This window comes from Galeopterus variegatus, unplaced genomic scaffold (genome assembly GCF_000696425.1).
Source record: "Galeopterus variegatus unplaced genomic scaffold, G_variegatus-3.0.2 Scaffold105, whole genome shotgun sequence".
In the NCBI taxonomy this organism is placed as follows: domain Eukaryota; kingdom Metazoa; phylum Chordata; class Mammalia; order Dermoptera; family Cynocephalidae; genus Galeopterus; species Galeopterus variegatus.
In genome coordinates this window covers 758,960-773,375 of record NW_007726216.1, presented here as the reverse complement: position 1 = coordinate 773,375, position 14,416 = coordinate 758,960, and positions in this window count along the sequence as shown.

The window sequence follows — 14,416 nt, the reverse complement described above, 5'->3', positions numbered from 1 at the left end:
TTGCTATTTCGATGAGTGTCTAAGCCGAGTGCCATTTTGTGGCCACTGGGATCCACTGTAATGAGGCGTCAGAGTTTTAGTGTCTCCCTGGAGGCCGAGAAGTGGGCCAGGAGACGGCCCTAGGGCATAGAGTGTGGAGGTTTGGATCGTGAGGATCGCATGTAGAGGGTGAGAAAGAGCAGTCAGTCCTGGTAGAAGAAGCGCGCCACAAGGGGCGTCCTCTCTGCTGCCCGCCTTCTTTTCCAGAGAAAAAAAGCCACCCATGGCAGGGAGCACGAGAAGGGTTCCCTGGCCGGGCGCCTGGGCTTTGTAGAGACCTGAGTCGTAGAGAGTAGTCGGGGGACCGCACAAGTAGGCAGGACAGACCCACGGACTCACCCTGAATTGAGGCTGCTGTTGGATGCTTTGGTCTGAAATGGCAAAAGGAGAGAGAGTCCCGAGTGTACCTGGTTCCGGCAGGTCCGGGAAGGGCGGCCGAGGGCCAGTCACCCCCAGAGAGAGGGGATCGTCCACATCGTCGGCCAAGACCCTTCCCAGGTTTCGGCACCATAATGAAAGAAAGTGAGCCGAGATGCCGGTGCCGTTCAAGCTTTAGTAAAGAAAGAAATCTGCCGGGCTGTGCTCAGAGTGGCACAGGGCCCAGGCCTGCCCTGAAAATGGTGCACAGCCCTAACAGTGGGTTTGCGAGAGTTTATATTAGCTTTGGGCATGAAATGTACGGGGTGGGGGGGACCATTAGGTTGATGTGACTGGGTGGAGAACTGCGCCCATGCAGAGGCCGGGAAGTTGTTTCTAAGTCAGGAGGTTTATGTAAAGGGAGAGAGGGGAGGGGGTGCGCGGCGCCACTTTGTACTTGGCCTTGTCTAAAGTGGCGCTGGTTATGTTGCAGATCTGTTAGTCACCTAGGACCCACGTGAGTGATTTGCTTAGTATATGTCTCAACCACACAATATTCTGAGGTATGATCTGTATGTAAAAATCTGCCTGATAACACATAAGCACTTGTTTTTGTAAATATCTTTTTAAAAGCCTCCAAAACGGGCCGGCCCGTGGCTCACTCGGTAGAGTGCAGTGCTGATAACACCAAGGCCCCGGGTTCGGATCCCACATAGGGATAGCCGGTTGCTCACTGGGTGAGCGTGGTGCTGACAACACCAAGTCAAGGGTTAAGATCCCCTTACCGGTCATCCTTTAAAAAAATAAAAAAAATAAAAAAAATTAAAAAAAAAAGTCTCCAAAATTGGCGATTCCAGTAGGTTCACTCTGGGCTTCCTGAAAGACTTCTTAGGAAGCCCTTGCTACCTGGGGACAGCTGCTGTTTTGAGCACTGGCCTTTGTAGCTATACCTTAGAAATCATCTAAGTTTCAACTGAGATGTACAGTTTGCAGTGTACAAACAACAAACTGAATTCTTAATAAGTTGGTTTCCTATATTGGATCGAAACAAGTCTAAGTGGTTGTTCAAAGGGGGAAAAATGAAGCATGATGCTGGTAATAAATGGTTTTCTGATGTTCTATTTATCTATACCTCCAGCCTGTCAAGTAATTTTAGGGTAAAAAATTAGAAAGCTGCCTCTATGTGACTAATTCTCAACTATGCCAGGTGTTAACATTTTAGTAACTGGAAACCAACACCATTTTTCATTAGCATAAATCTCCATGATTGTACAAACAGTCTACCCTGGAGGGAAATGCATTTCATTTGGAAATACAGTAAATGCAGCCCATAAGCATCATTTTCCTCCTATGGTTCTGGGGGGGGGTGGTGGTAGTGGAAATAAAGCTTGCTCACCACCAGTATAGAGATTTCTAGAAGCTACAAGAGGTTCTAATTTGAGTAGTATGATTTCTAATTAGCCAGAGGGGCCGGCCCGTGGCTCACTCGGGAGAGTGCGGTGCTGATAACACCAAGGCCACGGGTTCGGATCCCATATAGGGATGGCTGGTTCGCTCACTTGGGTGAGCATGGTGCTGACAGCACCAACTCAAGGGTTAAGATCCCCTTACCAGCCATCTTTAAAAAAAAAAACAAAAAAAAAAACAAAAAAAAAATGGGTGCATGGGTGGTTCAGTGGTAGAATTCTCTAATTAGCCAGAGATCCCATGAATGTCTGATGAAGAAAACTGGGAAGAATAATTCCAGAAGGAACAAGATACACAGATGGGACACTCCCAGGGAGCCCTGGAAGGCACCTAGAGGTGGTTTCTAAACACTGGGTTGGTCCCCAGACCCTCATAATCCTTGAGGATTTTGTCTGGTCTGAATGAGGGAGATCAGGACAACGGAGTAAGAGTTTCATAAAACTGAATTTGTTCCATTTAAAAGACTATCTTATGAGATAATATACCTTTAGGTATTTTGAAATTCAAAAGTCTGTCCTTATATGAAATGATTGTGACAGTAGTGTTGTGCTCTTTTTAATTCCCTAACTTAGCACAATAAAAAGTTGGCAAATCAATGTTGCTCCCCTTTAAAAAAAATATGTCTTGGGTCTGGCCGGTTAGCTCAGTTGGTTACAGTGTGGTGCTGATAACACCAAGGTCCAGGGTTCAATCCCTGTACTTGCCAGCCACCAAATTAAATAAATAAATAACACACACACACACACACACACACACACACACTGTATTCCAGGGTTAGATCCCTGTACTTGCCAGCCACCAAATTAAATAAATAAATAACACACACACACACACACACACACACACACACTGTATTCCAGGGTTAGATCCCTGTACTTGCCAGCCACCAAATTAAATAAATAAATAACACACACACACACACACACACACACACACACACACACTGTATTCCAGGGTTAGATCCCTGTACTTGCCAGCCAGCAAATTAAATACATAAATAAATAAATAATAAATAAATAACACACACACACACACACACACACACTGTATTCCAGGGTTCGATCCCTGTACTTGCCAGCCACCAAATAAAATAAATAAATAAATAAATAACACACACACACACACACACAAACTGTATTCGTTTGTGAAACCTGGAAGTCAGAGAAGCTCATCCATGGCCTATCAGGTAATAAATGCTGAATTCAAAATGAAGTGAGCTGGAAAAGGGCTCATGTGTTCACTTGCACAGCACAATTAGGGTCTAGCAAAGGACAGGCCAGAGCAAAGAGGGCAGAGGCGGGTTTATTTTCTGACAAGGACCTGACAAGTCACGGACCCCAGGCCATTAAAATCCAAGGAGTGGATATACCAGCTCTTGTGCCCTACCTTTGTTGGAGTGAGCAGGACTGAAACCATGTTGGGAACTAAAACTCTATGGCCTCTAAAAGATTTTAAAAGGACAGTTATTTTTCTTGGCATGCATTCCTTTGCCTTCCCTCTTTTCCAATGGTTATTTGATATTTTGAACTTTGGTTATGGTGCAAGTGGTATTATTTACATGAATGTGAAGTTGTTTTTCAGCCAGTCTGAAGCTGCAAACTTGAACAAGGCACATACTACCCAGGTCCTGAAATAAGGACAGGAGCAGAAACCAGACAGAGCCTTGGCAAGAACTGGCACCTGCCCCTTGCTAGTCCCCTCCCTCTGTTGTGAGGCCCCCTCCCACAGGAAATGCACTTACACGCCACTCGTGCAGAAAAAGGCAGTTTATTCACTCCAGCTGGCCAGCGTCCATCTCCCAAGGTGCAACCAAGGAAGAGCGGCCTTGGGCTTTGGTCTTGTGGGGTTTTTAAAGGTAAAACTATATTCCATTGGCACATGGGTTTGTTCAGGTACACAAAACAAGCTAGGGAGCTAGGTCACAAAGGCCGAGAATGAGTTGTTCGAGCAATCGAGCATACAAGTTATCATTGTGTATGGTTCCTGTTCCCATGTAATAATAATTCACTGTGTATGGCTCCTGTTTCTATGCAATTGTTTTTTTGTTTCTATGAGAAAGTCAATGGTTTCTCATGCAGAAGGGGGGGGGGTAGTCTGCAGGTCAGACAGGGGGCAAAATGGAGTTACTTAGGTTAAGCAAGCAATTCTACAGAAGCAGATAGCGTACATTATGAGGGTGTAGGGAGCTCTATTTCACCTCTTGTTTTTCATTTCCCACATTCCATTCCCTGAGCCTCCTCTTTAAAAACCCCTCAGGAAATTGAGCCTTTGAGATGGATTTATCCTGGCCATCCTCCATCAGGTTTACAGGAGAGATTGTTACCAACAGACCAGGTTCGGCTTGCCCTCTTGCACTAAACAAATGACTTGAAAGTTCAAAAGTTGGTGCAAAGATTGGAAAGTTTATTCAGATTACTGGTACTCAACTAAATGTCTAACCAAGCAAACAAACAAAGAGAAAAGAGGAGCAGTGGGGTCCAGTTCATCGTAGTCCCAACTGGCGGTGTCAACGTATTCCACTGACAATAATTGATAAAAGCAGTTGTCCCCATTGCTGTCGGCACAAAGAAGAAAAGTACTGACTAGATTTAAATCAGAGAAACAAAGCATAGCCCGGAGCCCTCCAGGGTGCACCTACATGGTAGCAGATACAATCCAACCAAACAACAGAGGGCTCAGAAAATCAGAGAAAGGTAGAGAGAATTTTAGCAACTTCTGGACTTCCAGTCACTTGGGCAGTGTGGGAATGAATCCCCACCACTCTCATGATCCCCCCTGCTCAGCAAGGTCTTCACGGTGCAGGACTGGCCTTCCCACCTCTGCTAGTCACCCGTCAGGGCAAGTTGCTGCCAGCCAGAGGGAGCAGCTTCTCACAGGTTGAGAGGAGTTGAAGCTGTAGTTGTCCAGCAGTCACTTTAAAGAGGAAGAAAAGGGGAAGAAAGGAGAGTAAAAGAATAAAGCATTGCCTTGTCAGAATTTAGGCTGGGGAGTCCAGGAGAGACTTACAGCAGCAGTGACATGGGAGCAAAATAGTCCCAGTGGCCACTTGTCTCTTACAGCTACAGTCCTCTCTGGTGCCCGAAGCTTTCCAATTTTTGCCACTGACTAAATTAGGCTTTTGGATTCCAAAGTCATAGAAATGAACAATGTACCCAGCGGTAAAGCAAGCAACGCTTTATTAAAAGAGGGGATAGACGTATGTATAAGGGGGGTAGCAACAGGAAAGCCGGCCCCCTAAGGGAAGCTGTTCAGGGTCTTTTATAGGGAACGGAGTTAAGGGGTACAGGCCAGCGTCACTGGAGGTGGCCTGTTCTGTTCTTCCTGGTTATGTCATGGGTGCATGCTCGTTTAGGGCTTTGGTCCTTGAGCCTGCTCAGTAGGTCCAAGATGGTGGTGGTGTTCATCATCACACCAGGAAGTTCATTGTAGTGGTCACCTTGAAGCTTTGTGCACATGTGGGAATTCATAAAGGGGTCTTAAGGTTAATCTGTAACTTAATTTTTACAACTACAGTAAATAAGCCTTGGGGAGGGGTTTTGCAACTCAGTGAATATCTGTTTCCTCTCTTATCTTGTCTATTCTATCAGGAGGGGCCATGGGGTAATTGTGTGCCCTGGGAGGGACTCATGACTGAGGAGTGGAAAAGTAACAAAATGTCCTCTGCAAGGAAAATGGAGTCAGTTTGGTTCACAGGCCTAGCCCTACTCTGTTTCAAGATGGGTGCCCAACATCTCTCTTCAGGTCACTGGTATTCCTGAACAAAAGCTGACTTCATTTTTACCAACATTTGACTCTTTGAAATGGGGCAGGCAGCTGGATCTGTGAGTTCAGTAATACCTTGACACAGGTTGTTCACTGACCCAGGTGCCTGGAAAGTGTTCCCTGCATGTGGATTTGGGGAGAGATTTCCCCCAGGGCCTATTGGCTACCTTTTCCAGAACTGGCCATTACGGGCCAGCCCATGGCTCACTTGGGAGAGTGTGGTGCAGATAACACCAAGGCCACAGGTTTGGATCCCTATATAGGGATGGCCGGTTTAGCTCACTTGGGTGAGCGTGGTGCTGACAACACCAAGTCAAGGGTTAAGATCCCCTTACCGGTCATCTTTAAAAAAAAAAACAAAACCCAAACCAAAAACAAACAAACAAAAAAGAACTGGCCATTACAATTTGCCCATATCCCTTAGCAGGGAAGGACCCCCTTGGCCTGCTTGTCCAGGCATGGCCTCCACGGGCACTCCCCTGCCGTCTCCCCTCTTCTCACTTTGTACCGGGGCATGGGTAGACTGGCCGTGCTGAGGGGAAAGGTGGCCCCTTATGGCCTTTTCCTCCCCACTTTCCTGGGCCATGGCCTCCATGCTCCACACTGTCCCACCCTCCAATCAGTTGTACAAGTTGTCACCCAAGAGAGTAGGTGAGGATGAAAATATGCAGGATTGGATTTTCCAGCTGTGACTTCTCAGGATGATGGCTGCTCACCTTGTTCTTTTTACTTCCTGGTTCTTCTCCCTGCTCAGGCCTTTTTCACGGGCTTGTCTTGAGTCCATCCCTTTCTGTCAGCAGGAAGTGAACGATAAATACCTTATAAGGAAATAACGAAACAGGTGATGTTTGGGAAGTTTGTACATCCCATAGTACTAAGCCATTGAGGAACTGGAGGAGGGACTCGTGCACTAAGGAATAAATTGCTTGATGTCGCTTAAGCGTGCCTGCCCAACAGACACCAGTCTTGCAAGACTGCCATTCAAGTCTCGCTTCACCATACCTCATGTCTCTGTTTCCATCCTTTGGCACTGGACGGGTGAGGGCATTTCTCACGACCTTTGTTTCCCCACGCCCCTCATAGTCCAGCATTTCCTACTGTCCTCGGCTTGTCCACCCTCTCATGATGGCAGCAGTGGCCAACCTCATTCTTTGCCTTAGGGATGTATTGCTCATTTCAAAGTTACTTTCCTTGTAAGGTGGGGACAGGAAGCCACAACAATAGAAAAATAACTGACTAGTTAACATCAGGTTACTTCAGGCTCTCTTTTTTGTAAGGATTAAAGCAGAGGGAACTTCATTATCATACCTATTGAAGATTTAAACTGACCATTTTTGAAATTGTTCTCTCTCTCTCTCCTAATTTCAGGTCAGACTGCAACCTACCTGACCTAGAATTTAGCAGGGGTGACTCCATTTTGATTTTTAGTTTGGTCTTTTGGGACCTAGTGCTGGAACTTAGTCCAAAACAATGTCCTCCTATAATTTTTATTTAACATGCCTAAATCCTTTGCTTCTGCCTCCTTACTCCACCCCTCTACCCGCAGACAGTGGGAGCGGCATTCTGGACAGTCTCTCAGAGCCCCCTCCTGCCCCTGGGTTCCAGGGATCAAAGACAAAATTGAAAACATTGGCTATGCCCACTGCTCCCTGACCTAAGGCAGCCATCCTCTGAGGGGGCCTGACAGCAGGGTAGACCCCTCCTCATGCATAATCTGACCCCCAAATGGGGGCTCTTCAACCCCTTCAGACCCTATACTACCAACACAGGCCCTCCAGGTGAGGGGCACAGAGCTCAGCAGCTGGCTGAGGCCCTGGGCCCAGATGACTGGGGGGTGAGCCTACGCTGGCTTATTGTCCCACCCAGTCACAGGCTCCCCAACATCATCTGAGTCTCCCTGTCCCAGACATCCCAAACCAAGAGCAGAGGTGTCCTGTGCACTTCAGGTGCCTGAGGGGTGCCAAAGTCCCCAGGGGAGACCTGGTGGTAAGGACGGGCCCTCATGGACCTCAGCAGGGGCCAAGGCCCAGAGTTCCTGGTCCCCACTGTGTGTTTCTGTGTGAAGTAAATGAAACTCCAAGCACCGTGGTCATGGCTGTGAGACCTGCCAGCACTTTCGTACTTCACTCAGGTGCCCTGACCCACAGCCAAGAGGACCTTTGCCCGCGCAGGGCCTCAGGTAATGAAAACTCTCCAGTGAACCTGAACTTCAACAGGGAAGCCCGTGCGCTCTCTACTGCCCCTGCCACATCTCAAACATTCTTTCAAACCAAGCATGATCTGCACGAGGTCAGGCCTGATGACATATTTCCTGGGGGCATGGACATCTCATGTGGAGCACAATTGCGCAAAGCATCCAAAGTCCCCGGGAGTGAGGCCAGCAGCACGGCTCCCAAGTCCCCTTGGCAACCAGCCCACGCAGCCGTCCTCACTCTGGGGCACTTGCTGGGGCTCCAGGGGTTAGTATGCGGTGCCCTCTGGAGGCCGCGGGTCACATGGCCCACAAGGGGGTGCAGCGGGGGATGAGGTGGACAAAGAACTAAGATTTGTTCAGTGTCATGGGAGCAGGGGCTCAGGCGGAGACACAGATCCAAGCCCTCTGTACTCAACCTTTTGGTATTCTGCTGCCCCTTGTTAATTAAAAAGAAAGCAAGCAAATAAAACCCTCACACACTCATACATACACAGAACTGGGGAAGTTTATCTAAGTATCAGGTCAGGGCCCCTCATTTGCAGAAGACCCTTCCTGGGCCCTTAAAGGGTAATACATGTTCGTAAAATCTTCAAAAGAGTACTATTTGAACTGTGTTAAGATTGCTGTCTCTTCCCACTGTGACTGTCCCTCTGTCACACTAGCGGGGGTTCTGGTGCATTGCAGAGATTGTCGGGATCTGGTGAAGGAGAAATTGAGTTGAAAATACATTTAGTGTGACTTTAATGGGATGTGTTTCCCATATAGTTGTTCCTGGCCATCCTGGGGGTAGGGGTGACTTCAGGAGTAATGACATCCTGGCATCATGACACAGCACCAAAGCACTGGAACAAGGCTGCTGGAGGAGAAATGAGGTTTGAAATGTACAGAGGGCTGGCTGGTTAGCTCGGTTGGTTAGAGCATAGCCTTATAACACCAAGGTCATGGGTTCTGATCCCTGTACTAGCCAGCTGCCAAAAAACCCAAAACAAAAATGTACAGAGCCAGAAGGTGGCCCGTGCAAAATTCCTCCAACTACCAAATGCAAAAACTTGTGAGCAGTTCAAAATGGAAGTTTTCCCTGTCAAGAATATAATCAATAATGCAGTGACTATAACTGCAAACGCACTATACAATGAAATTATTTTTCAAATATTTCCATATTTAACCAATAGAAACTATTCTGACATCAAGAAGTAAACTGTAACAAAATTTTTTTCAGATCATACCAAAAGAGAAAGAGAGAAATTTTGAATAAAGGTAATATATGGATTTTGGATTGTTTAATAATTTACTTAATGAAAGAAGTGAAGAATATGAACACAACAGGAAAAAGAGTAAATTTCGTATTGATTTGACTAAAATACTGACATTGACAAAAATAACATAAATCTCATAGAAGACCTCACTAGTAAGACATTGAGGTCAAATTGGTTAATGACTATTGTCTATTCAGAATATTTAAGATTGGCTCCTGAACAGGAAACCTTGACATACCCTGAAAATTCACAGCTTTTATATGTAAGAAACTTGAGAGCAGTTTCCCTAAATTTGACAGCAATCCTAAAAATGTACACAGAATTACTAATAACAAATTGTGAAGCTAAAAGTTTTCTAAACTATCGAAAATGAAAACCAAAATTTCATCAACCATGCTAGAAGAAAAACTGAATGATCTTTCTATCTTCTCACTAGAAAATATTGTAAAATTATTATCAAGGGCTGGTCGGTTCACTCAGTCTGTTAGAGCTCAGTGTTATGACACCAAGGTCAAGGGTTCAGATACCCTTACTGGCCAGCCACTGCCCCCCCCCCAAAAAAAAAATTGTTGTCATACTGTTGGGAAAATAGAATAATTTAATCAGGCCTCCTTGCCTGCCCATCCAGTTGGGGGTGGTGCAGTGCATTCTTTGTAAATAAGTTGTGTGTGTGTGGAGTTAGTGAGCATGAGCGGTGCTGTGACTCGGCGGTCATCTAGTGCTTTGGGCATCCACCCTGCATGGCCATGCTCTCAAACCTATGGCTCCAAGGACCTTGTTGCCGGTTACCTAGCTCATAGACCTGCATGTGAGGGGTCTGGTGACCCAGCCTGGCAAGTGAAGGGTTTGTGGCCCAGTCTGGACAATGGGCTTAAGGGGTCTGTGAGCATCAGACCCAGCCTTAGCCCTAACTCGACAATTGGCCCAGTTGGTGCAGGATTATGGGCAAGTAAAAGAGCTCGACAATTGGCATAGTCTGTGACAGGATTCTGAGCAGGTACAGGAGCCAAAAGCCCTTGGAAGAAGGAGGAAATGTGGCTACTTTTGAGTATGCTCTGCCCTGTGGCCATCTTCCTGTTGACCAGGATCTGGTTTCTGCTCACTGTACTGCAAGGCAGCATAGACCAGGCACTACAACAGAAAACCCCTTGGGAAGGGGAGGAAATGTGGCTGTCCTTGAGCATGTGGTACCCGGTGGACACTTTTCTGCTGACTGGAGTGTGGCTGCTGTTAACTATGCTGCAAACTGATCGAGATTTGCAGCAGAAAGCAGAGTTGTTGGAAGCATGGATGATTGTCCTGGAGGATGACGTGCAGTGACTGGCCACTCCTGCCTCTCACACCAGGGAAGATGACCATCCCAGTGATGAGTTGGGGGAAACGATGCGTTTCCAGGCACGACCTGTCGTGCATGAGAAATTGAGACACGAGCAGCCTATGGGACCAGACAGACAACCGGTGGGCGATCCACAGGTGACCCGGTTCACCACCTATGTCCCGTATACCCAGGCTGAACTGGTTGACTTGGGAAGACAGTTCAGGCAGAAATAGGTGGAGGATGTGTCAGTCCATGTTTAATGTGAACACTTGTGGCCCAGATGATGAGAACTTTACAGGCAGCATGAGAGACGTAGTGCTGCAAAATGCCCCATCAATGTCCTTTGGGTCACTGATGGCCATACTGGCCCCATACATTGGTTGTCCTATGCATGAGCTAATGACCATGATAGCCAGCCTGGGTGAAGTAGAGGAGAGGACACAAGCAAAAGGGGTCCGAAAGGTGGCTAAGACCAAGCCCCCAAGACATGGTCGGGATTTTATCCTAAAAGGACCAAGCAAGACTAGCCATAAGCAGATGTGGGTTGACTTGTTTGTAGCAGGGGTTGATAAAAAGAAAATTGACTGGCAGCTAAATGCAGTTCTGTTTGCCTTGTGGCAGCAATTGTGCCCTGAGCAGCATTTCACCAAACGTCTGGAAACAGGTAGCAAAGTACGCTCAGTGGATTTAAAGATCTTTTGGTTGCTCCCAAGGAGGCGGATGAGCTGTTCCATTTCGATTAGTGAGCAGGCCAAGGTGCTCATCTTATGGGGGCAGGCGAGGACTGGAGGCCTCATGTTGAATTGGAATATATTGGTCGAAGACAAATGTGTAGCATGTTTTGGCATCAGTGGATACCGGTGCACAATGTAGTCTGATATATGGCAATCCAGGTAAGTTTCCAGGGGCCACAGTTCATGTAGATGGCTATGGAGGACATACTACTGAGGTCAAATGACACTACTGTGTCATTGCCATTGGGCATAGGAAGATTACCTCCTCATGTATATACTGCATATATATCTCCCATAGCTGAATACATCTTGGGTGTGGATGTACTTTATGGTTTGCACCTGCAAACAACAATTGGACAGTTTTGGCTGCAGATACAGACAGTAAAGCCTGTGTTACAAGGAAATGCTAAACATGACCCACAGGAGTTACCCAAGCCAAGCCATGTAGTTAATGTAAAGCAGTATCACCTACTGGGAGGGCATGCAGAGATAAGTGCCACTACATTGGAATTAGAGAAAGTTTGCATTATTTGTTCAACTCACAGCCCATTTAATGCTCCAGTATGGCCAGTGAAAAAGCCTGGTGGTACGTGGAGAATGACTGTAGACTATCGAGAACTAACCAGAGTAGTGCCTCTTTTGCATGCAGCTGTGCCTTCAGTTCACGACTTGATGAAGCAGCTGATGACTCAGCTGGGAACTTATCATTATGTATTGGACCTTGCAAATGCTTTTTTCTCTATTCCAATCTTGGCTGATAGCCAAGATCAGTTCACCTTCACCTGGGAAGGAAGACGGTGGACCTTTCAAGTATTGTCCCAAGGTTATCTGCGTAGTCCAACAATTTGTCATGGTTTTGTGACTGGGGACCTAGCCAAGTGGACTACGCCCAACATGGTTACAATGTTTCACTACATTGATGACGTGTTACTAACCTGTGATTCCCTTCCAGATTTAACCCAGGCAGCTCCAATGCTGCTAAGTCATTTCGAACAATGTGGGCAGGCCATGAACACAGCCAAAGTGCAAGGACCTAGGCTGTCAGTCAAATTCCTAGGAGTGGTCTGATCAGGTAAGACAAGGGTCATCCCAGAAGCTATTATAGACAAGATACAGGCATACCCTTGACCCACAGCTGTAGCTCAGCTACAGACATATTTGAGACTTTTGGGGTATTGGAGAACTTTTGTACCCCAGATGGCCCAAATGGCACACACACTGTACGCATTGACAAAGAAAGGAGCACTTTGGGATTGGACTGAGGAAGCAAAACAGGCTTACTGGGCTACAAAAAGAGCAATACAGCAAGTACAGGCTTTACAAGTGGCTGATCCCACTCAGCTGTTTGAGTTAGATGTACATATAATCCAGGAGGGGTTAGGATGGGGTTTGTGGCAGAGACAAGACTGATTCCACACACCTGTAGGATTCTGGTCTCAGCTCTGGAAGGGTGCTGAAGTGCATTATTCCCTAATAGAAAAGCAGTTAGCAGCTGTGTATTCTGCCTTGATAGCCACTGAAGCTATCACAGGAACTGCCAAAGTCCTAGTAAGAATGACATACCCCATACTAGGTTGGCTGCTCACGTTTTGGGCAACCGACCCTAAAAGAAGTGTAGCTCACACTCCCACTTTGTCTAAATGGGGAGCATATATGGAACAAAGGAGCACTGTGTCAACAAGTCCTCTGTCCAAAGAGTTGCAAACTGTGCTAGGCCCAGTAGAGGTTATGGAGGAAACTTTGACACAACCAATACCCATGGAGGTGGAGGCTACACCTTTCCATGAGGGACAGGGACCTATCACAGAGCCTATACAGATGGCTCTAGCATGGGACCCTCAGCATCATGGACAGCTGTTGCTGTCCCGACCTTAACAGATACCATGTGGTATGAAAATGGCACAGGGCAAGGCAGCCAATGGGCTGAATTGAGAGCAGTATGGATGGTGATAAAAAATGAGCCTGGGCCACTAACCATCTCTACTGACGGCTGGGCTGTGTACAAAGGTTTAACCATTTGGATTTCTACTTGGAAGTATCAACAGTGGATGGTAGGCCACCAACCTCTGTGGGAACAAGCCATGTGGCAATAGTTATGGGAACTGGGGCATGAGAAAGAAGTAAAACTTTTTCATGTCACAGGACATTTCCCCTTAGCCAGTCCAGGAAATGATGAAGCCGATGCCTTGGCTAAGGTAAGATGGCTGGAGAGAGCCCCAGCTACTGATGTAGCCCAGTGGTTACATCAACAAATGCAGCATGCTGGCAGCAAAACCATGTGGATGGCAGCTCAAAGATGGGCCTTGCCTATAAAACGGAAAGAGGTAGTGAATGCCTGTCATGCTTGTCCAGTGTGTGCTCAAGACAGTCCACACCCCCGGTCGATGCCCCATTTAGATGGGCAAATAACTCGAGGGAGGGTGTCCCTGACTCGATGGCAAGTGGACTGTGTCTGACTACTGCCAAGGTCAGAGAATTTCAGATACATCTTCACAGCTGTTGATACGGCTACTGGTCTTCTGTTTGTATGGCCTTATAAGGCCCCAGACCAGGTAAGCACTGTGAAGGCATTCAATAGCTTTACTGCCACGTATGGCCGATCTGTAGTCATAGGGAGTGATAATGGAACCCACTTTACTGGACATGGGGTTCAGAGATGGGCTTCCCAGTTGTCTATTCAGTGGAAGTTACATGTGCCATATCACCCCCAGGCAGCAGGAATGATTGAACGGTACAATGGCCTTTTAAAAAAGGGACTAAGGCTATCTGCCCAACCTCCATTCCTGACAGGGTGGACATGGCAGTTATGGCCGACAGTCAGGATTCTAAATGAGAGTCCCCGCAAGGGCGGGCCCCCTCCAGTGGGAGCTCTGTTGCATAGGGCTGCAGCACCTATGCAGCTGCAAATCACTACTAAATATGAGCTTTTGAAGCCAGGATATGGCAAGAAGGGAAATATTCTCTTACCAGCCCTAACCTATTTGCAACAGGGACAGACAGTACAATGGAAATGGCCTTGGAGAATAAAAGCCCCCCCATATATGCTGGGTAGACCAATAGCGCTTTGGGGAAAAGGATTAGAGGAAGACTTGCAAGTTTCACCTTGGGTGACAAATACCTGGCCTCCTCGAGTAAAGGTAACATGGCCTGGAACAGATAAGTGCTCTATTCTAAAGGGCACATTTATATTATCATTATGACCAACTATGAGTTCCCCTATACTGTTACCTGTAGGTTCTACATGTAACAGGATGGCAAACTGGCATGTATCTTACCAGAGGGGTGAGAA